This window comes from Equus przewalskii, chromosome 7 (genome assembly GCF_037783145.1).
Source record: "Equus przewalskii isolate Varuska chromosome 7, EquPr2, whole genome shotgun sequence".
Classification (NCBI taxonomy): Eukaryota; Metazoa; Chordata; class Mammalia; order Perissodactyla; family Equidae; genus Equus; species Equus przewalskii.
The window spans coordinates 17,343,512-17,367,887 of NC_091837.1; the positions used below are offsets into that span (position 1 = coordinate 17,343,512).

General features: G+C 51.2%; 1 protein-coding gene across 2 annotated transcripts in view; it reads left to right on the forward strand.

Moving 5' to 3' along the window:
* The first annotated feature begins 5,632 nt into the window (after positions 1 to 5,632).
* NOS1 (nitric oxide synthase 1) overlaps positions 5,633 to 24,376 on the forward strand; it is a 175,289-nt gene continuing 156,545 nt past the window's right edge. The window contains exon 1 of one of the 2 annotated variants that reach the window (XM_070627130.1): positions 5,633 to 5,971. The gene's annotated coding sequence lies outside the window, so the exon portion shown is untranslated. The remainder of the gene's footprint in view (positions 5,972 to 24,376) is intronic. The other variant, XM_070627128.1, reaches the window with a different exon arrangement.

The window sequence follows — 24,376 nt, forward strand, 5'->3', positions numbered from 1 at the left end:
GGTCTGGGAGCAAAGTTCTTTCCCAAACGTAAGGGTCCCCGTTCTGCTCTCCTCCGGCCCTCTCTCCCCCATGCACACGGGCGCATCCCAGCATCCCTGTCTGCTCCACAATGCCTGACTCTGCCTGACTCTACCCGCCCACCAGAGCTGATTGGTTCAGGGGCAGACACCTGACCTCGGTTGGGCCAATCAGATTTCCTTTCCTGGGAATGTAGAATTCTGACTTGCAGGGAGGGTCTGGGCAGGCATAGGTACTACATCTGTGGCCCCGGTGAGGTCTGGGATTTGTGCTACTGACATCCCCAGAGCAGACTTGGTTTCTGCATTTCCTCGGGTTCCTTCAGTTCTCCAGATGCCCCATAGTCTAAGCCATTCCCCCCGCCCCCTTCCTCTTCTTTTCCCCTAAAGCTCAGTTAGAATGGTTTTTGTCACCTGCACACCAAACCAACCTGGATGACCTGGTCTCTAGCCCAGCTCTCTGCTCATCATTCATGTGATGCCAAGTCAGGTCTTAGCATTATTTCTTCTCAAAAAGAGGCATGGCGAAGCATCGAGAGCCAAGCAAATGAAGACAATGACCCTCTAAGTAAATTAGAAAGATCTGAGCAGAGCAAAAGATAACTGGTTTTTGTCTTGTATTGTTTTGTTTTGGTGAGGAAGATTGGCCCTGAGCTAACATCTGTTGCCAATCTTCCTCCTTTTTTCTCTTCTTTTTTCTCCAAAGCCCCAGTACATAGTTATATATCTTAGTTGTAAATCCTTCTAGTTCTTCTATGTGGGATGGCGCCTCAGCATGGCTTGATGAGCGGTGTGTAGGTCCGCGCTCAGGATCCGAACTGGCAAACCCTGGGCCACCGAAGCGGAGCACAAAAACTTAACCACTATGCCACCGGGCTGGCCCTGAGGTTTTGTTTTTAAATATAAAAACATTGTATAAGGCAATTTCAGAATCAATATCATTAACGGTGTCCTTAAACTAATATTCTGTTAGATAAGTTATTGAAACTATTGGTGACCCAGTTTTTTCATCATTACCAAATGGGCATGTGACATGACCTTGTAGGACTAATGTCAAGTTGATGCAAAATTACTGAGGAGCTATAGAAACATAAAGGGGGGTCACACAAGCGAACAATATCACACAGTGGAGAAGAAAGCAAGGGCTTCACAGTCAGTCAGACTTGCATTTGAATTCCACCTCTGTGGCTGTGTGACCTTGGGCAGGTTGCTTAACCTCTCTGAGCCTCAGTTTCACCCTTGGTCTAATGGAGACAATACTAAACTCTATGCCACAGGGTTATCGTGAGGAATAAATGATATACTACATGTAAACCGTTTAGCCCAGTGTCAGGCACACAAGAAGCCTTCAATAACTGATAGCTACTGTTCGCAGTTTTATGACAGGTCACCCAGAGAGAGGTCAATGCTACTTCTTGGTAGGAGGCACCCCTCCAACCCCATTTCTCACAGTATAAGCAATCCCGTGACCTCCCCCTCCCTGCCTCCCCTAAGTCTGTGGGCTGCCTGGTACTGGCCATCCTTCTCTTTCCTTCTCATCTTCCCATCAAAGGTTCACTTTCAAGATTCAAAGCTTTGGCTGGAATGAGCTCGCAGCCTCCCAGGACCTCGGAACGAGCGGGCTCTTCTGACCCTTGAAGCTTTTAGTCCCCTCCTTGTCCCAGTAAGTTTGATCAGGATGTGGCATTCAAAGGGCCTCGCCCTACTCCCCTCCAAGGCTTCTTTCCCGGCCTTGGGCGACCCCCGACACTCGCCATCTGCCCTCTGCTGACCGCCCAGGAGGGACCTCCAGCCTGGCACACCAGGCCCCAGGTGCTGACGGCTGCTCTCTGCGAGGCTTTATCCTCAGTCCCCCAGGAGCTCTTGGAAGCTGTGCTGTCTGATGCGGTAGCCGCTAGTCACATGTGCTTACTTACATTTAATTAATAAAATTAAATAAAATTTGGAAATCAGTTCCTCTGCCGTACCAGCCACATTTCCAGTGCTTGGTAGACACACGAGGCTAGGGGCCACCCCTGTGGGGTCCACGTGGCCATCATGGCAGAAAGGTCTCCTGAGCAGTGCTGGAACAGGTGAGGAAACTGAGGCAGGGTCGTGCAGCTGTGCAGTCAAGCCAGGACTGGTGCCCAGGCCTCTGAGTCCAAACCACCAGACCTGTCACTTCTGCAAGTGCCCAGCACTGGGCTGGGGTCCAAGGACAGAAAGACGGGTGAACTTAGAGGACAGAGACGAGTAACAAAAAATGACAGTATCCCATAGCAACCCACGGAGCTGTGGGCTCAGGGACACCTCAGCCACTGAGCTGAGAATTCCTGACCTCTGGACTTCACTCCCCTTGATCAACAGAACTTTCCAGAACTGCATTGCCCAATACGGAAGCCACAGGCTACAGGCAGTTTTCGAGCCCTGGAAATGTGATGGGTCTGCCTTGAGACGTAAGTGAGAAATATACACTGGATTCCTAAGATGCTCAAAAAAACAGAAAGAGTGTAAAAAGATCTCATTCATCATTTTTTATAATAATTACATATGGGCATGATCATTTTCAGCTATTTTGGGTTAAATCAAATACGTTACTATAATTAATTTCACCTGTTTCTTTTGCTGTGGCTACTAGAAATTTACAACGAGGTCTGTGGCTCACAGTGTGTTTCTACTGGTCGGCCCTGCTCTAGATGGCCTACTGTGTGCTCGTCCCTGAGAGCTACAGAGGCCGCAGAGCAGAACCAGAAGAGAGTTCGGCTCCTGGCTGCCTGCAGCCGGCTGTGAGAGCCCAGACAAGGGACACGCTGCTCTGGGATCGGTCTCCGGAGCTGCCCACGCGCTCCGAGCGTCCAGCGGCCCTGTCTTCTGTACAGGGGTCCTGGGAAGCTGCGCACAGGAGAGCCAGGTGCCCGGATCTGGGGCCTTAAGCAAGAGACTGATCTTCTCTGCTTCCTCATCTGTAAAATGGAAATAATAATGATCCCTGCCTCCTGGAGTTGTTGTAGAGATTAAATTAATGAATGCAAACTGCTTGTCCCATAGTAGGTACTTAATATGGGACTGTGGTTTTCAACCAGGGGTGATGCTCCCCCAGGGCATTTGGCAATGCCTCGAAACGTTTGGGGGTGTCACAACTAGAGGGAGGAAGTCACTACTGGCATTTAATGGGTGGAGACCAGAGATGCTGCTAAACATCCTACGATGCACAGGACAGCCACCCCTACACCACAAAAAATTATCCCATAGTGTTGAGGTTAAGAAACCTTGATATATGGCAATGGCTGTTATTGCTATTAATATTAACCCCTGCTATAAGTACAGGTACCTGGTTGTAAGTGCAGTCACAAGATGGTAGGCTCTATGAAGGCAGGGATTTTCATGAGTCTTGACCACTGCTATATCCCCTGTACCTAGAACAGTGCCTGGCACACAGTAGGTCCACAGAAAATGTTCGTTGAATGAAGAATGAATGAGTAAAATGACAGGGCTACTTGTCAAAGTCTCAGGTGCTCAAAGTTAGGACATTGGCATTCATCATCCCAGTCTGTTCATTTATTAATATGAGAAACATTTGCTGACCACCCACCACATGACACGCTCTGTGCTTAGGCACTGGGCGTGGAACGGTGTAGACGCAACGGAGAGGTGGAGACTGGGGCCCGAGGGAGCTCACAGGAAATCTCCTGCCTGGGGTGGGAGATGGACTCAGAAAAAGCTCCCAGGAGAAGGTGGTGACCACAACTAGTCCTGGAGAAAGAGTAGAGATCAACCAGCTTTTGAGAACTCTCTCCCAGTTTCTGGAGTCCCCTTGACAGCACCCTGCTGGAAGCCTTGGAGTGACGGAGAGCTCATTCCCTTACAGGGCAGCCGACTCTGTGATTTCTCACAGTTTCTTTCAAGAATATTCTCTTTCCTCGTGACTCACCACCAGGGCCCAGGGTGCAGTCACCTGAGCTCAGAGCCCTTCCCTTGCCATCCTGAAGCTTCAGTCCGTGCCCTGGGCACCTGCCCCACGTCTGGCTCAGGGGGGTGGGGTGGCCCTGGGCTGACAGCCCGGCCAGCTGCCTGCTCCCTTCTCAGCTTGACAGTCCAGACTGGCTGAGTCACGGGCTCGGCTTCTCCCAACCCACATGGGGTCTGGGTCTGGGCCAGGGGGCTGAGCTGCCTGCCAGGGTGCCTATAAGTCAGACCAAAAGGAGCCCATGAGCCCCACTGAGGTTTAGACCTGAGAACGTTCTGGAATCCCACAGGCCACCTTGGAGGTCCCCGAGGGGCGCTCCCAGCAGACAGGCACAGGAACCTGTCCCCACTGCTCACTGCTGTGTGCCCCGTACCTGTAACAGAACCTGGCACACAGTGGGTGCTCCCGTGAGTTCTCTTGTTGAACAAAGGTACAAACGAAAACAGCCTCTTCTATTTTCTGAGGACATACTACACAGAATTACATATTTATTTGTGTGTGTTTTAATTTCCTGTCTGTCTCCACCACCAGGGCAGAGACTGACTCTGTTTTGTCCGCCATTATGTCCCCAGCAGGGTGACCCGCACACAGTAGGTGTTCAGTAAGTGTTGATGAGTAAAGAGGTGGGCACTGGGCGGATTCCCGTGTGTCCTCGCAGAGCGCAGGCAGCTCTTAGCACATTTCAGAGACGAGACATTGAGACCCGGAGAAGCGAAGTGACCTCTGAAGGTCGTGCAGCTGGCGAGGCGCAGAGCCAGGCTCTGACCCCGAGTCTGTGTTGCAGAGCCTCTGTGTGCTCTTCACTGCTGGGTCCTGCTGCCCCTGGCAGTGAGGGGAGAGGAGAGGCGTGGAGATCTCTAGGAAGGGCTCCTGGGGCAGAATAGGGACTGCCTCTGCACCCCCCAATCCTGCCCTGTGAGTCCCAGTTACAGAGGCCTTTCAACATGGTGTCCCATTTGGTGTTCACTGCAGCTGCAACAAAGCCCAGAGAGGGAGAGTAACTTGCTCAAGGTCACACAGCAAGTATTCTGATTCCGTATCCAGTGTTCTTCCCCTTAAACCTCAGCCATGGCTAAAACTTGGAGCCCTAATATAAGCAGAGACTCATGTGGGTCAGGAGAGAAGGCTTATGTTTCAGCAGTGGACTTTGCTTTTCCAAGCAGCCTGGCCCAACACGTCTGGGAGAAAATCCAAATTCCACACTTTGCTGCCTGACCTTGAGAACTGACTTCCTCTTCTGAGCCTTAATTTCTTTATCTGAAAAATGATGACCCACTTTGCAGCTGGTGGTTAAAAATCCCCGACTTGGTGTCTCTCCTGCTGTGTGACATAAGGGAAGAAGCTTAGCTTCTCTGAGCTCAGTTTCTTCATCTGCAGAGTGGGGGTCATAAATACCCACCTCTCAGGGCAAGAAATGTTTAATGTGGGAGAGTGTGGCACTGCACAGGGCCTGGTACGTAGTAAGTGTTCAATAAAAGATGGTTTGGGGGCTCCTTTGCAACCTCAGTGGGTGGGCCTCCTCGGGATCTAGCAGGCCCAGCCCGGCCATTGCAGACCTAGTGCATGCACTCCTGGCTGCCCACAGCCATCTGGAGAGGGGGAAACCTGAGCCACCTTCTTCCTGGGCAGACGCTGTCGCTGTCGCTGCTGCCTCTGAAATGAAAGGTCAGAGCCTAGGGAATCAGGGCTGGGGTGAGCGTTGAAGGCGGCCAGCAGGAGAGGAGGGGAGGGGTGGCCGGCAGCAGCCTGGCCGCCCTTGTCTCTCCCGGGGAGGCCAGAACCGGCTGGGCCTGGGTGCAGCCCCCCTGCCCAGGCCTTGGCCTCCTAGCCCGGCAGAGCCGCCTCCCAGCCTGCCCCTGGGGAGGGGCCACCTGGTGTCAATTAAACCCCAGCCACTCGGCCGCACCACGCCAGGCAGCTGATTAGTGCTGCTGGCCTCTCCAGATGGGGAGCCCTGCCTGAGAGGGGGCGGCCACCACCACGCCAGGGGGAGGCTCGCCGGAGCCGGTGAGTACCCCAGGCAGGCGGGCTGGCGAGCCCTGCTTGGGCATCATGGGGAGGGGGCGCATCGTGTGGTTTGCTCTCCTGGGGCATTGTGGGGCCTCCCAGCATCCCTGACCCCTTTGCCTCGGCCTTAGCTGAAGGGTACCCAAGGGGACCAAATGCCAGCCCAGTGTCCTTCGCCTCAGGTTGCACAGCTGCAGCGGCCACCCCTAGACTGGCTGAAGGAGACCTGATGGCTGGATGAGGGACCAGCCGGCACAGATCGAGGCTTTAGGGTCCCAATTCTCCTTGTCACCCCCCAGGGCAGCCAGTTCTTTGTGCCGGCCTCCATGGCCTTCTAAGGCTGTGTTCCTTCAAGCTGCCAGCCCTGGAGCTCATGCTGGGCGGTGGCCCTGTTACGTTGGCGGGCTTGAGACCCCAGCAGGACGCAGGCACGGGGAAGCTGTTGGAGTTCACGGGGAGGCCTCTGGCTTCAGAATGCCACATGTCCTGGAGCACGGCCAGGGGCCAAGTAGGGCCCTGGCCCAGGATCCACAGATGCTTCCGAGGACACTGGTCCAGCCTGCAGACTGGGCAGCTCTGCAGGGTCTGAGCCGCCTCCTGGTTCCCGTGGAGAGTAAATCCCAGCAGGGGAAATGAGGGGGCAGCTGCTGCCCAGGCGCAGACTGGGAGGTCACAGAGAGGGACAGCTCCAGGACCCCCAAGCAGGGAGGTGCCACATGACTTGTCCCTGGGCCTGCAATGTCAACGCTAAGCCTCAGCTCCTGGCTAACAGGGGTCCTGTTATCCGTGAAAGGGGGGCCATGTGACAGATGGTGTTATCTCTTGGTGGTGCCACCAGGTGGTCTGTGGCCACTGCCCGCTTAGGGCGAAGGTAAGATGTGTTTGGGGCAGGATGGGGGCCTAGAGAGATGGAGCCATGCTGAGTGTGTGTGCACACGCTTGTGCCATCTGGGGTGCATTTGGAGGCTGAGCAGGACCCCCTTTGTGAACCACCAGAGCCTGCTCTGGACAGCACCTCCAACGCGTGGCCTGGGGAGGAAGGCTGGGTCATGGGCAGAGAGCCCTGTGCCCAGCAGGGCACAGCCACATGTCCCCATCGGTGTGCATGTGCATGGTTGTATTGATGCCAACGCCGTGCAGATGATGGCTCCTTGGCTCTGTCGCTGGGTCACTGCGGTCCACTCCTTCCAGCTCAGTCCATCTCGGGGGGTGAATGTTCCCCGACGGCAGCGCCCATGAGCTCCCTGCTGAGCCAGCCAAACCGTCTCTCAGTTGTGCACCTCAAGGAGCTTAACTTGCTCTGCTTCCCAGACCCCGTTTCCACCTGGCTGAGGCCACGCAGGGCGGGTGGCGGGACCTGAGGGCCCCGTCTCTGGAAGCCGTGTCTGTGAGTCTGGGCCGAGTGGGGAAGCGGGGAGGGCAACCGCAGCTGACGCTCAGCTGCTTTCTGGGAAATACTGGATCTAGTTCATTCGCTCCATAAATTCTCATCACAGGCCTCTTCCAGGCTAGGACTTCAGGTCAGAACTGAAACTGTGATAGCGAACCTAGAATTCCACCATTCACTCAAAAATATTTATGGAGAGACACCTATACCAGGTGCTGAAATTTCATGGTAGATCTCAAATTCATCCATTCCTTTGTGCCTTTGTTCGCCCCATGATATTTCTCGAGCGTCCACGGTGCACCCGGTTCTGCGGCAGATACAGGAGCGAATCTGGAAAATTAGAACCCATTGTCTCTGCCAGCTCTCCTTACCGTCTCTCCACAATGAGCCTGGGTCTGGACGAAAGGCAGATGCTTAAGAAGCAGGAGGACATTGGGCTTCCTTCTCTGATCCCTTCACAGCAAAGGATGAGGGCCCTATTTAGCCATGCGGCTGCCACTTAGAATGTCCCCAGTGTCCACCTAGAATTGGTGGCTTCTTCTAGACCCCAGTGATCACGACCCTGATGTACCCTCTTAGGTCCCTGGGAAAGGTCCACACCGGACAAGATGAGCCCCACACACACCCGTGCTTTAACTTCCTTTTCCAAAGGAAAGTATGATAATTTTGACGATTAATTAATTACCAAGTATGCCCAAGGCACTTGCTCAGGTAATTAATAAATACTAGAAGTTACCATTTAGGGCCGGCTGCATGGGCCAGTGGTTAAGTTCACGCACTCTGCTTCAGCAGCCTGGGGTTCGCCGCTTAGGATCCTGGGCTCAGACCTATGCACTGCTCATTAGGCCGTGCTGTGGCAGCATCCCACACAGAGGCACTAGAATGACCTACAACTGGGATATATAACTATGTGCTGGGGCTTTGCGGAGAGAAATAAAAAGGAGGAAGATTGGCAACAGATGTTAGTGCCAGGCCAATCTTCCTAAAAACAACCCCCCCCCCAAAAAAATAGTTAAAAATTTTAAAAATACCATTTATTCTTTGCCATGAGTCAGGCACTGTGCTTAGCCCCTGACATGATTCACCATATTGAATTCTTGCCCAACTCTCAGAGGGTAACTCTATTGCTTTCCCATTTCACAGCTATAGAAACGGAGGCTGGAAGGGGCTTAACCACTTGCCCAAGGCCTTTCTGACTCCAAAGCCCGTGCTTTTAGCCTCTAGGCGGGAGCCATCTAGGAGTTCCGGTCTAGATGAGGACATAAACAGGACATCTACAAAGAAAATTTAGACGAGGCAGCATGAGGGAGGATGTGCCCTGTGTCAAGGTTGGGGAGGAGCAGATAGAAAGTGAAGCTAGCAGAGGGCTGCTTAGTCTTTGCAGCCAGAGAGCACTTTGGTTCAAACAGAATCTCCTGAAAATAGACTGAAGCAGAGCTGTTCTAGGTGAAACTAGGGTGTGGGTCCTGCCCAGCCCAGTCCAGGCTCCCTCTGATCCCCTGCCCTCGGGGGGGCCCCTGAGGTCCCTCAGTGAACCCCTGAGGCATGTGGGCAGCTGGCAAAGCACTTTGGTAGAATGTCAAAGGCAGCCAGGATGACCATGGCGGGTGAGGATACCTGGCAGGTGAGGATGCCTGGCAGGTGATGGCTGAGGTGGCCTTGAAGGTTTGGAGGAAACCTGGATAGGAACTGAGAAGGGCAGACATCTGGGCAGAGGGAAGGTGAGGCATTCATTCATTTAACAAACATTCGCCAAGCTCCTACTATGTGCCAGGCCTTGGTCTAGACACTTGGGACAGAGAGGTGACTACGGAAGACCAAGCTCCTCCCCTTGGCCAAGGACTGATTCTCAGCCCCACCTGACACGGAGGCCCGTGTGACTAGAACAGAGGCTTGGTGTAGAGGGCAGGAGAAGTGGCTCAGTCATTCAGGAATGCACGTGAAGCTCTGACTGTCCGCTTGGCCTTGGTGCTGTGGTCGCAATGATTCAGGGGTCAGATTCCCTAGGAGCAGAGTCTGAGATGCGACTCTGTGCATGGGGTGTCCGGAGGGAGTGCCTTCTAGAAAAGGGCAAGTGAGGGAAGCAGGAGAGGGCAGCAGGAGGAAGGCTCAGGTCTCAGCTGGACCTGCCTCAGCTCCATCCCGCGGGGAGCTCTGGAGCTAAGCTGCCCCAGAGCGGACCCCTCCCGAGGCAAGGGGGTGGGCCTTTGTATCCCCTGTCAGCCAGTCACTGGCTCAGGCTGTCCCCAGTAGGAAGGAGAGGTGTCGTAATTCCCTTGCAAACCCGCTCCCCTGCCTGAGGCAATTCTCTCGAAAAAAGACCAGTAGCTGGGAAACGGGTGCGCTGGCCCCCGAGCCCGTTCCGGGCTCAGTGGGGTCCAGACAGAGGACAGATGAGGACCTATGGGGGGTGCGTTGCCTCAGTGAAGAAGCACAGAAGGCTGAGGGAGCCCAGAAGCGGGGAGCCAGACCCTGTGTGGGAGTCAGGGAGACTCGGCACTGAAGAGTTCGGAGCCTGAGTTCCAATCCAGCGGTTGACATCGGGCCATTTGCTGGGCTCCGAGAGCCTCTGTTAAGTAGGCTCTAAGATGCAGATGCTACTAGGGCCTCCCTTCTAGAAAGGCTGGTAGGATCTGTGTCAGAATCGAGTAGCCCAGTTCCTGGCACGTGGTCGCTACTGGGGCGACGCAGATGGCAACATTGGTGGATGGAGGGTCAGGCAGGTGATAGAGTGTCTGTGTTCCTGAGGAACCCGGGTCCTGTCCTGCAAACTCCAGAGGGACCGGGAGGCCCCGGAGGTGAGCCGGAAGTGGCTGCCAGGGCACGTCCTGAACATTCTCAGTACTTTGGCTCCTTCAGGAGGAGGCATACATGGGGTGTGTGTGCACTGGGCAGAGCTGGCACCCAGGGGCCCATGGCTTGGCTAAGAGCTGGAGGGGGCAGGGCGCTGGGACTGACCAAGAGGGGGCAGACCCCCCCCATCTTCTCTCCATGACTCCCTCCCAAAGCCCAGAGCCCTGGCCTGAGCAGGTTATCACCCTCCCTAGGTCTCACACCCTTATTCATTCATTCATTCATTCAAATATTTCTTGGACACCAGCTATGTGCTAGGTTCTAAGGATGCGTTCATGAAAAAGACAGAAAGGACCCCTGTGCCTGTGGAGTTCAGAGTTCATGGTGGGGCCATCAAATGCCAAGGACAGGGTACAGAAAGAGGGACACCACTGAGGGGTCAGGAAGAGGAAAGCATTGAGCAGTTTCTGGGCATCGCAGGAGAGGCCTAGTGGCAGGGCTGTGAGGACACGGGCTTGGAGGGAGGGGAGAGAGCACACGCTCTGCTTTCACTTGGAAGAGGGGAGGGGATGTGGAGCTCCGCGAGTGACTGGCTGATTTGAAGAACATTGTGTGTGAAGACGTGTGTGCAGGGCTGTGTATGGAGGATTGTCACGGGGGCGGGTGTGCAGGTGTGTATAAGGGGGATGCTGGGGGGACGTGTGTGAGGATGGGGTGGCATATATGAATGAGAGGGTTGTGAGAGTCTGTGTGTGTATGAATGATTGTGGGGACTTTTGTGCAAGAATGTATGTGTGTGGGGCTGGCCCCGTGGCCGAGTGGTTAAGTTTGCACGCTCCGCTGTAGGCGGCCCAGTGTTTCGTTGGTTCGAATCCTGGGCACGGACATGGCACTGGTCATCAAACCACGCTGAGGCAGCGTCCCACATGCCACAACTAGAAGAACCCACAACGAAGAATACACAACTATGTACCGGGGGGCTTTGGGGAGAAAAAGGAAAAAATAAAATCTTTGAAAAAAAAAAAAAAAAGAATATATGTGTGTGAGGATGTGTGTGTGAGGGCTTGTATGCTTGCAAAGCTGTGTTTGAAGGCATGTGTGTGAGAAAGAGTGTTGTGTGTATATAAGCATGTATGTGTGTGAGGGAACACCTGTGGGGGGGGTGTACGAGGAGTTGGGTGTGTGTAAGAATGAGCTTGCATGTGTGTGGTATATATATGGTATGTGTGAGGGTGTGTGAGAATGAGTGTGTGAGAGGGTGTGTGAGGGAAGTGTGTGTATATCTAACCATGTGGGAGAATGCACCTGTACCTGTGAACATGTGTGTATGTGTCTGTACCTGTGAGTGTGTATGTGTGTCGAAGTCTGTACCTGTGAACATGTGTGTGAGTGACTGTACCTGTGAGTGTGTGTGTGTCAATGTATTTTCATCAAATTCCAGATTCTTCGAGCTAGAGTCTTGAAGCTCGTTCAGTCCACCCTTCCCCCCCTCCACCTCACATGTGCACAGCACCCTACAGCTTGCACTCTCCCATTCCTTATTCCCTGGGGCCCTCACAGCAGCCCTGTGAAGATGGCTTCATCCCATTTGACAGATGTGGAAACTGAGGCCCACGGGCCCAGAGGGAGATGGTGGCCATGTCTCTGAGTCACAGGATCTGGTCTTTGGCCAGAGGTCGGCTCTGACTATTTGTTTCTGTCTCTCTTCTAACTCAATGCTTACCCAGGTAAGAAGATGCCCGTTCGAAGCTCACATCCATCCATTATATTATTTCTTTCTCCTTTGACTTTATTACTTTCTTTTTTTATCCTATTTCTCCCCTGGGTTCCACTTTCCTTCCACTTCATTAGAAATAAACGAGACTGGAACGTTAACACATCCCTCACCCCTCCCTGTCAAATGCATTTTAAAAATCACTTTTCAATCAAGAGGAAAATTTTTATAAAAAATGTTTAAATCAAAGTGAAGCTCATTATGCAAGAAAATCCAGTTAGGAAAAAAATTGGTTTGCAACGCTTACCATGATCCCCTCAGAACAATGCATCATAAGGAGACATTTAACACTCACAAAGAAAAACAAACGATCTCAAACAAAGACCAAATGTTTTCGCAGAGTCGAACCCCAAAGCAGAGAAAACAAATTCAATCTTAAGGAAGCTGGCAGTGCTGTTGGCCAGCAATCCTCACAGATTCAGGAAACAAAATTGGCATTCTTCCGCCCACTTGATCCTGCTTGCTGAGCTGATGACCCCAAATGATCTTCCTGTTCACATGGGCACCACAACACCTACAGCTGGCCCTCCAGGTCCCCGCATGAATATATGGGAAGTGGTGACCCTATTACATTCTGACCTGCCAAGCAAAAATCTCCCAGGCACTGACTCATTTCTGATGAGGAGGTTAAGTGTGGATTGTCTTGACTCTGAGGAACTCCTGTGGCCATTAAAACCCTTGGACTTTAGAGCATCTGAAAGATTTAGCCCAATCCTTCCCCCACTTCTTACCCCATCCAACCACACACATGCACACACACACGAATGAATCATCCACCCACTCACCTATCTATCCATCCATTCATCCATCTATCTATCCACTCATCCATCCAACTGTCCACCCATCCATCCATTCATCCATCTGTCCTGTCATTAATCTGTCCATCCATCATCCACCTAGTTCTTCATCTATCCATGCATCCAACTGTCTCTCCATTTACCCACCCATCCATCCATCTGTTTATCCATTCATTCATTTATCCATTTATCCATTTATCAGTTCATCTGTCCATTCATCTATCTGTCTGGCCATCTGTGATTGGGGTCCCAAAGACCATCCCAAGGTTTGATGATACTCTAGGATTCAGGATATAGTCGCATTCACAGACTTATTACAGTGCAAGGATACAAAGCAGAATCCACAAAGGGACAAGGTGCCTGGGATAAAGTCCAGAGGAAGCCAGGAGCAAGCTTCCGAGAGTTCCCTCTGAGTGGAGTCACAGGGGACACACTCAATTCCTCAAGCAGCAAGTTGGGGCAACATGTGTGGAATGGTTTCTACTAGGGAGGCTCATTAGAGACTCAGTGCCCAACGTTTTTATCGGTGGATGGTCATGTAGGTACTCTCTGCCCAGCACATACCAAAATTCCAGATTCCTGGAGGAAAAACAGGTGTTCAACAGAAATCGTATTGTACAAAGTTTAGGCACATGGAGCTACTTATTAGTTCTAGGAATGGTGGAAACTCTCCCAAAACCCAAGTTCCTAGATGCCAGCCAAGGGCCAACCTGGCAAGCAAGCCTTTCTAAGGACAGCCGTCTCGGGCCTGCCGTGTGAACTCTTTCTTTCACACCGTCAAACTCTCTATCTGTTAATCCACCTGTCCATCCTTTCATCCATCCATTCATTTATCCATCACCCATTTATGCATCCATCCACCCAGTGTTCTGTCCATTCATCTGTCTACCTGCCTGCCCACCCATCCATCCATCCATCCATCTACCCTTTAATCATCCAACGTGCATTGAACATTGACTCTCTTCCTGCCTTACTGGGCTGTGAGACTGCAGAAATGGATGAGACATCCCTCACCTACCGCCATCAAGTTGCTCACATTCTCGGTGCCTCTAAAGAGCATCTCATTCCTTCTCCTCCTCTACTGGGGAGCTGAGGGGTGTGGCATAGAAGGGCTCTCCTGGGGCACATATCTCTAGAAGGAACTGAGGGTCAATGCTGAGCTACAGGCCCCTGTGAGCCCAGTGTGGTCTGAGCTGAGCACAGAGCAGCCTTGGGCATCCCTTGCTCTGGGCAGTCACAGCTGTGTCCGCCACACGGGTTCTCCCTGCTCTTCTGATGGGGCTGTGATAGGACCCTTCCAGCATCCCAGTTGGGACCTCAGCTGCCAGCAAGGCAGCCGCAGGAAGTCTATGTGAGATGAACCCAGTTGAGAGAGTGACCTTGGAGAAAGTCTCTTGGGGACTGTGCCTGAGTTAGCTCTGGGGAGGGGACAGAGACTCTCTCTCTCTCTCTCTGCCTCTCTCTGTCCCTGTCTCTCCCTCCCTCACTGGCTCTCTGAGCATCTCCCCAACTCTGCCTAGTCATGGTCACTCTAGCGATAATAATGGCAGCCCTTCATGCCGCTGTCACTTACACCTTCCACATCCCTGACGATTGGTCCTCCCACCTGCTCCATGACATGGGCCAGGCTGGAATGATCCTTAGTCCTATTGAACGTACAGGAACCAGAGGCTCATACAGGGTAAGTAGCTTGTCCCAGGTCACACAGCGCTAGGCTATACCCCGCAAATTGAGTGTTTTCCAGTCCAGAATGTTCTTTCCCATGGCATCACAGAGTCTCCCTCATCTCCTTAGCAGGTGTTTATCTGCTCTGGCTGACACCTTTACTTTAATTTCCCTTCTATTCTCTTGACCAGGTTGTAAGATATAGAGACAGGAGCATGAGGAGAGGGTGTTACCATTGGCCATCTCTCCCCTCCGCCCTGTGAGAGAGCAATAACACTAGCCTTCACCTTGGTTCCCATTTATCAGGCACTGGGCAGTGCTTTAGGTGCTGATTTGAGGAAGAGGCACACCCCACCCTTACCTACCATTGCTGGAAACTGACCCAGACTAGAAGAATATTGAGCTGACCTGTTTGTCTGCAGTGGAGGGCCCGGCCCAGGCAGGATATAGGGGCCAGGCTAAGCATTTCGAACACGAATTCCAAATGGGCAAGAATTTTCGAGCAGTGGGGGTGGCCTGCAAAACAGCACAGGGCTCAGTGTCTTTCGGACATGGACTACTTTTAAAGGGCACATATTCCGAAACACTCGCTCTCAATGTTGCCATGAAATATTTTTGTTACGATGCTGCTGAAGTGTGTACCAGTAAAAGGCAGGAATGAGTTCTTCATGCTTATATTCCTATAAAAGCAAAACAGATCCACAAACTGAATACAATCACAATTGCAAAACAGATAAAATTCGAATTCAAAACATGTACGCGATGGCAGGAGCGATGTTTTGCTCTCAGCGCGCATGTACAACAGGCTGCCTGAGGGCTCTGTGGATTTCCACTGGCCTCTGTGCAGTGGGCCCTGGGGTGGCTTGATTTCCCCCACTTCCCCCTCCTTGCACTGCTGCAAATCCTCTCTCCATACAATGTGGCCTTCCAGCCTTCGGCCTTCACCAGGCACGATGAGGATCATTTCTGTATTTCATCCACAGCTTTTCTCATTATTGCACTATAATTAAAGCAGGACAGCTCAGCCCAGTTGCCGTCACAACAGAACAGTCACTAGAATCCTGTGGCACTTCTTAGTGGTAAGAAGCTATCAGTGAATCCAGGAAAGGCTGATGGGAATGCCTTGCAAATAAAAATACAATTATAGCTCTTAAAACATGCTCATAGTGTTTTTTGAACCCCCAGGGGACCCCAGTTTCCGAAATTCAAGTTCAAGTGTGTCTTGCGGTCTTGGGGAGAATGCATTAAAGTTGGGGAGCCCAACTGGGAAGTTATGGTGACATTAAGGTTTGATGCCAGGAGGGCTCCAATGGCTGAAATGGGAAGGAAGATCTCAGCGATGTGCAAAGGAAGATTGGGCAGGATTTGAGCCCTGATGGTGACGCCCAGAGAACGGGCACAGGGTTCCTTCAGCTTCCCAAGCCCTGGAGTGACAGGAGGGGTGAGGAAGTAATCAGCAGGCAGCTGGGCAAGGAAAAAGCTTCAGCTGGTTTTCCCCAAGACCCCTGGGATCCTAGGCTTGGCTTCACTTGATTTGTCTGATCCTTGGTGTCTTTATCAGTTACATGAAAATAAGACATCCCACCACACTTGGTAGTGTAGACGACTGAGTAAGAGCACAAGCTGAGGAGTCCATCAGATCATAGTCTGAATTCCAGCTCTACAGCTTACCGGCCGTGGGTCCTCAGCTGTAGTCCCTGAACATGGCTGGGCTGTGTTTCCTGGGCTGTAAGAGGGAAACTATATTAGTACCTGCCTACAGTTATTGTCAAAGTTGAACGCAATAATGGTCACAAAGGGCTTGGGGCAACATCTAGAACCTTGTGAGCTCAGTAAATTACACCGGCTGCTCGTGTTGTCACTGTGACTCTACCTTTGTACCATCAGCAGCATCCCTTCATCAGCATCTCTAGCTACCTCTCCGTCAATCCAAGTCCTAGATGCCATCCACACATGGGTCCTGCTCTCTGCCTGTGAAGACTTTATCAAATGCCTTAACCTGCCAGCTGTTCTCCTGTCTCTAAAGCAAGTTCTCAACCTGCCTCCTGCCATTCCAAGTGGTCTGGCGAAGCCTACAGACCCCATCTCAGAAGAAGGTTTTTCAATGCATAAAAAATCTCACACAAGGTTGCAAAGGAACCTATTATACTGATATGTAGTTACCAAAATATCTTTGAAAGAAACAAATGTGATATGGGAGTATGTGCTTCTTTATTAACACATTAACTAACAAGACTAACGATGAGTCTAGCAAATGCTATAATTTTGAAGTAGTGGTGAGCATAAATATTTTGAGATATTTGCAACAATTGTAAGGTGATTTGAAAATACCTATGATTTCTATCGGTGATGAAGCCACAGGGCTGATAATACCAATGTGGCTTTTTGTCTATTTTCAAATGAAAGCAAAAGCTAAATTTCAGAGAGAGGTTAGTGAAACAAAGATGTAATTATTTTTCCCGTCCAAGTTCACAGTCCGTCTGAGTTGTATCCAATGTTGGGAACTGCCCGTGCCGTGCATTTGGCTTTCGCCACTGATTCTGTTAAGCTAAGATTTAGCTCTATTTCAGTGTTTGAAATCTTTTATCTAAGAACACACACATGGTTAAAAAATAATCAAATGAGAGAGAAAGCCTTACAGTGGGGAGCAGTTTCCCACTCCACCTCTTCCTACACTTAGCCCACTTCCCTGGGGCTACTGTTCCTCTGTTTTCTAGCTGTTTCCTCTGTGCTTATCTCCAGATCTCTAAAAGCCATTCTTATATTTGATATTTATTGATTTATAGACCTTAGACCTTATCTATTGACATTTCCTGCCCTGTCCTTTCAATATAAGTCTACCACTATTTTTAGTTTCCCATTGGTTACCTTGGCAACTTGAAGAAATGCCTTTACTCTTTTATTTCTTCTTCCATCAACTACAGGCGGTACATTTGGACTCCACACTGTGTCAGATGAGATGTTGGTGTTCCAGCTCCTTTTCCTCCCCTCCCTTTCCCTGCCTGGTCAATATCAATAGCTCACTCTTTTTATGTTAGGCCTTGTATACCTCATATCATTATAAGCTTCTGGAAAGCGGGGACCTGGTTTAGTTTCTCTTGTACCCAGCGCAGTGTTTGGCACATAGTGGGTGGCAGTAAGTCTGTGTCCTGTGCTCTGGCCCTTGGTTATGGATGTACCCCCTGAAGTGGCTGCCTATCTGGGCAACAAGCCCCCAACCACTATGACCAGGGGACGGCATAGGACTCTTGCAGTGCAAGCTAATCCCTATTGACTGGCCAGAGGACATCATTGCCCATGATTATGGACTATAGGAATTCAATCCTGGTCTTGGGTCTGAATTTCCCATTAGAGCTTCAAGGAAGCTTCTTCAGGGAGAATATTAATGAGTGTATGAATCATTGGCTCTCCCCCCACCCTCCACCAGTATCACTAGATTTTCAGCCAGGCGTAAAATGATTCTGAGAAAGGAGACAGCAAGACCAAACTTCCGAAGGAAGAAGGCTTTTTAGTATTGTTCTTGAGTTTGATGACTTGCCTCCTACGTGCTGTTCCTAGTTCAAAAAGGGAATCCATTTCCTGCGAGGGAGATTTCCTGCAAGAGACAACTTTCTGAAGCCTGCTCCCTTCACTCAAACCTCTTTAACATCCATCCAAGTCCCCCGGAGTCCCTTGGTGGGGGGGACAAAACTCAAACTCAGCCTAAGGCTCTGGGCTCCAACCAACTCTCATTCCTTCCACCTTCACTTCCCGTAATCCAGCCAGACAGAACCACTCACGATTCCCCAGTCAGCATACTTTCTCTTGCCCTTGCACATGCGGTTCCCTCTGCCTGGAAGGCCCTTCTCCCCACAGCATCCTCTGCTGGTCCTCCCTGCCTCAGCTTAGACCTCAGCTCTGCCTGAGAGTCTCGCCTGGCTCTCCTAGGTCTGTGTCCTCCCACAGCCTCTTGTACTCAGCCCTGTCGTAACCCATTTCATACTTAATTGACGTTGCCTATTTACTTGTGTGTCTCCCCCTCTAGAATATAAATTCCTTGAAGGTGGGATCCATATGTTATTCCATGTTAGATCCCAACAGTGCCTGGAAGCTAGAAAGTGTTCGATAAAGATGTTCAACATGGGTGTGTGGGTGGATAGATATACAATAGGTGTATGAATGGATGGCTGGTTAGATGGATGGACGGATGAATAGATGGACGGATAGATGGATGTTTGCATGGATATTTGGTTGGTTGGATGGATGGATGGATAAAGAACTGAAAGGATGGGATGGATACATAGATGGGTGAGAAGATTAGCGGTTGGAAGGATAGAAGAAAGCTGAACTTTTGGTCCCTGATTAAGGTGTAAATAATAAGAAATGCCACAAGAAACAAGATTTGTATTTCCTTCATCCTAAAACTCCATCTTTGATGGAGACATCAAAACATGTGCCATAGAATGACTTGATTGGCCCTGTTGCATGTAGCCCTGAAGCTAATTTCATGCCCCAACTTCCCCCAGGCCTCCCAGTAACCCATGGGGGGGATATTTCACTCAAAAATATCTCTGAAACTTCCTGGAACTTGTACCTTTATGGAGTGCTTTTGGGGCTCTGAATTTTAGATGTTTATTATCAGTGGTGTACGCAGGACTTTCTTTGCATGTATTGTCCAGCAACAAACGTTTCTTAAGGATATATTACACCCGAGCAAGTATGGTAGGTACCATGGATGTGGAGCGGAACAGTTGCTGCCTTCCTGGAGCTTAAAATTTGGGCAAAGTGGTGGATGTAAATGTGCCCTCAGCTAAGGATAACACGATGCCAATAGCAGTCAACATCACTGCCTTTGAGTTCTTACTAACAGGAGACTAGGACACAGAGCGAGAAAGAAGAGAGGTTGTCCTGAGAGGAGAAAGTACAAGAAAAACATAATAGCCCATGGTGGGAGGTAGGTCCTATGAGCTTCATGGTATAAATGGACAAGGTGAGGCTCAGAGAGGATAGCTGAGTAGTTCAAGGGCACACGGCTGATAAGAGGCACAGCCAGAATTCTTCCCACCTCCTTGATCTAGGCTTTCAACAACGACGTGGCCTCTGGCGTAGCATGCAGCAGACCGCGAGAGAGGGACTGAGAGCAGTTTAAGCCAGCTACCAGGGGAACACAGTGGAGAGAGGGATGAACCCTTCCTGGAGGACAGGTGGAGACCTTACCCAGCGAAGTGGGTTCTCCGTGGATGTGAGGGTCATTGTGCACAGAAATGGAGAGGGGTCGTCCCGTGGTTTCTGATGCCTCAGTGCCTGGCGAGCTCTGCGGTGTGGACCTTGAGCTGAGACTGACCAAGGGCAGGGAGAGCATTTTCCAGGCAGGTCCCATCACTCGGTTTCCCAGAGGCAGCACAGTGCCCAGGATGGGACCCAGCTTGGGATGAGATAGGCCTGAGCTGGCATCCCGGGTCTGTGCTTGCCCTGGGACAGGCACGTGACTACCTAGTGTCTGCCTCCCAGTTTGAGCTCTCTGAGCCTCCGTTTTCTCATCCAGAAAATGAGAGTCATGATGCCTACATGGCCCGATTGTTAGTATAGGGACAGTGTATGTCAGCCTGGCACATACGGCTCAGTAAATGGGGGGGGTGTCCCTTCTTCTGGCTCTCGGGCACAAGCGACCTGCTCAGACCATTCTCAGAGGCAATCCCTGTGTAGTAGACATGGAACCCCTTAGGGAATCTGACAACAGCTGGAACCTCTCTCTGAAGGAAGATGCGCATACACCCTGAATTGCGTGTGCCAGCTCAGGAGGTCTGCACACCACTGGGGTCTTAGGAGGATGGCGTAAGTCCTGCATTTGCTCACATTAGCATTTAGTGATCTCAGCTTTTGGAAACCCAAGGGACCATAGATGATTCGGTTTGAACGTCTCTATGGACAAGCAAGAAAATGCACTAAACATCTGTGAATTGATAAAAGCGACCGCCACCGCCATTGTTGGGACATTCCCCATGTTCTGAGCATTGCGTGGAGCCTCTTAGATGCAGTGGCATTTTTTGAACAAACAGAGCAACCCCACCTAAAATCCCCCTTTTACAGATGAAGACAGTGAGGCTCAGAGAAGGGAGGTTACTCACCCAGGATCATTTAGAAAGTGGCAGAGCCAGGATTCGAACCTGGGTCTATTTAACTATAATAGTCATGTTCCTAAGGGGAAGGGATTAATGTGACTTGGGGCCAGTTGTCACTGACACCCAAAGAAAAATGTAGTAAGATGGTGTCTTTGCTGGACTAGAGTTCGCGGGCCTACAGCAGAAGCAGAGTAGACGCAGTGGGACCCCTCAGTAAGAGGTCGGAGGGGGACCTAAGGACCGTGACCGAGGCCTGCCCTGCTCCCAGCCCTGGGACTTGCTGTGTGGCTGTGCGATAAGCTAACCTGTTGGAGCCCATCCTCCTGGCCGGTGACGTGGGCTGCTCTCCTCACAGCAGCAGAGAACAGTGGGACGACACCCGCTAATGATACCACATGGGCCTCCTTTAATCGGATGGTCAGTCTCATTCCTAGAATTCTGAGACTGTCTAATAATAGGAGAAGCCAGTGGGCCATGCAGTCATTGGAAATTGGTTGCCCAATGACTTTGCCTCCTAGAAGGGATGCGGTAGTGGGTTTTTCTCCACCATGACTTTGATAGGCAGAGAAGCACCAGGCTGACAGCCTAATGGCGATGTCCTCCCACACACAGGGTGGCGAGATCCACTGAAGTGGGTGGCTTCAGTCCCTGGCCCTCCTGGGGTCTTGGCCGCTATCCACAGGGAGTTCGCCTGAACGACCAGCTCATGCCAATTAGAGCCCTTGCCAGGGGACACCTTGTCCCCTCTGTCGTCTCCACCCATGGACTGTGGGAGATGCAGCAGAGCAGAAAGGAGAGAGGAGGGAGCCTGGGAATGTTCCAAGTTCCACCGCTGCTTGGGCCCGGAAGTGCTGAGGGATACCACGCACATTCTTGACATCGCTGGGCACCCTTCCGAAATGCGAGGGGCAGTAGCAATCCACTTTGCAGTTGGGCTATGGGGTATTGACTGTGTTGAATGAGAGAGGTGTTAGCTGGGGCTGCCATAGCAAACTCCCACAAACTGGACAACTTAAATAAGAGAAGGTTATCGGCTCACAGTTCTGGAGGCTGGAAGCTCAAGATCAAGGTGCCGGCAGGATGGCTCCTTCTGCTGTGGCAGAGAATCTGTGACTTGCCTCTCTCTGAGCTCTGGTTGCCTCGGGTGTTCCTTGACTTGTAAGTGGCACTCTCCGCCGTAGCATCACCTTCCCTCTATGCGGGTCCATCTCTTCCTATGGTGTTCTTTCCATAAGGACACCCGTCCTGTTGAACCCCCCCACCCCCTCGACTTCAGTATGAGCTCCTCTTAACTAAGTACGTCTACAATCACCCTATTTCCAAATAAGGTCACCTTCTAAGGTCCTGGGGTCAGGACTTCAATATACGATTTGGAGGTTGGGGGAAGCGCAATTCAACCCGTAACAAGAAGGGACTTCATGGTGACATAGGAATGTGCAAGAATGGCTTGGAACCTGTCATCCCTTCTATAAGCAGTCAACAGATAAGTAGATAAGGGGAAGGATGACAAAAGAGAGGGGAGAGAGAATGTGCTCATGAATGTATGGAACCTGAGAGTAAAGGACACAAGGCCTGTCACCAGAGCTCGGCTACGGTTCTCCCTGCTTCTCCCTGCCCCCCTCCCCCCTTCCTCCTCCTCCTCCTCCCCCTCCCCCCTTTCCTCCTCCTCCTCCTCCTCCCCCTCTGTCTCCTCCCTTCTTCAGATAAATGAAGAGTGAGGTCCTTGGGCATTCTGAGGATGGTTCTTTTATAGGAAAGAGGACACTTCCACCAACTAGAAAACTGAGTGCCCAGGGATGGGTGGACAAGGGGAAGCGGTATCACCTGTCAGGAAAGATGTAAGAACATTCAGAGTTCTGAAGGGCTGCCCTGTGGAAGAGGGTCCCTCCTCCCACACACCCTGAAGGCAGTTGGGGGGAGGCGTAACCCGGGGCTCAGCCCCCTGCCTCTCTCATCTCTGCAGAGAACTTTGGCAGAGTCCAGAGGACAAATGTTTGTGCCCTGGGCTCTCAGCCCCTCATGACCCACAAGCCCCAACACAGTTTGCGAGGAGCTTGGACCAAAGTTGCCCCCAAAGTGATGTCAGGGAGGGTGAGCTTGACTTCGCCGTGAAGCTTTCCTGTGCTGGAAAGAAGGCAACAGCTGGCATACCCCCAAAGGCAGGTGAAGCAGGGTTCTCAGGGGAAGGGGTGTCCCCAGGACTGTTTTTAAAGGGACTTGTGCCAGAAAGCTCTGAGGAGAGAACTCTCTGGGATTCAGGAGACACTGTGCCTAAGATGGGCCCTGGAGCTGCCGGCCAGCTTTCTGAGCCTGTGATGGGTGACAAACCTATCCCAGTGCCTGGTGCGTTGAAAGGATGGATTATTAGCTAACAAGGGGCATGAAAAAATAAAGAACCAGTAAAGACAGACAGGCAAGGGGCGCTTCCCTGGGGTCTTTACCTGCTAAAAGTAGCCAGCAGCCCCCAGCCAAGTGCCAAAAGATGAAGAAGCTTTTTGCCCAGGTCTGTGGGGAGCTCTGAGCAGCCGTCTCTCAGCTGGTCAGTCTCGCCGCATCCTAATCGCTGACCTTGGAGGTGTGCACACCTTCAACGCTCCCCGGGTGGGCGGAAATGCTGTGTCCCTGACGCCCCACCCCAGCCCCAAGCCCTGTTCCCAGCGCTGCCTTCTCAGCACGTGGCTGGACCCACAGGGGTCAATCTAGCTCTCCTGGTCCTGGACCAAGAGAAGTTCTGGGTGGGAAACCGAGTCATTGCAAGGCCACAGCCTCTGTACTGTGGAAGCCCGCAGTCCAGCCAGTGATATTAGATTTCACAGGAAACAGCTGGAGAATGAGACAATGTAATCAGTACTGAGGATTCGGGAAGAGAGAGGAGAGGTTGACGTGAGCTGGACCCATTGTGGGGGCTCCTGGAGAAGGTGCCGGTTGATGTGGGCACCTCCAGCCATCCCCCTGCAGTAGTCAATCAACAGCGTTCAGTATCAAATTGGATGCTTTCAATTCTCTTTCCTATCCTCACCTCTTGCTGAGGGTTGAACAATGTCCCCCAAAAAGATACGGCCAAGTCGTAATCCCTGGTACCCATGACTATGAGCTCATTTGGAATAGGGTCTTTGTGGACGTGGTTAAGTTAAAGATTTCATGATGACGTCATCCTGGATTGCGTAGTCCTTGAATCCAATGACCAGTATCCTTATAAGAGAAAGGAGAGGGAGGTTGGGGACACAGCGAAGGAGGGGCGCGAAATGGAAGGGCGGGAAATACAAGCCGAGGACACCAAGGATGGCCAGCCAACACCAGAAGGATGAAGGATACTCAGGACGCCCCTGTATTATTGTTTTACAAATTCCTGTATTATCTATAGTTATCTCAAAATAAAGTTTTTAAAAAGAAAAAATAATAAAATAAAATAAATATGTTCTTAAAAAAAGGAGAAACTGAGGCAGAGGCAAGAAACGAATTCTCCTCTAGAAGCTTCCAAGGAGGTGTGGCTCTGCTGATATCTTAATATGGGCCTTCTGGCTTCCAGGACTGTGAGAGAATAAATTGCGGCCGTTTTAGGCCACCAAGTTTGAGGTAATTTATTACGGCAGCCCCAGGAAACCGGTACAGATGTGATGGACACAGACAACCCCGTAGGATTTGGCACAGAGTAAGTTCTCAGTAAATATGTGTTGGTTTTAGGGAGTTGCTTTTCGTTACACAGACTTTTAAACAAGCTTATCGGGGATCTTAAGGTCCGAATAATCGGCGTTGCTACCAGAACTTAAGGGCATAAGAGTGCGTTTGGAAAAAGAGGTTTTGTTGATACATTTGAAAAACACTGATCTAGTACCTTCCTTGCCTGGAGTGTGGTCACCTGGGAGTTGGTTAGAAACGCAGCATCTA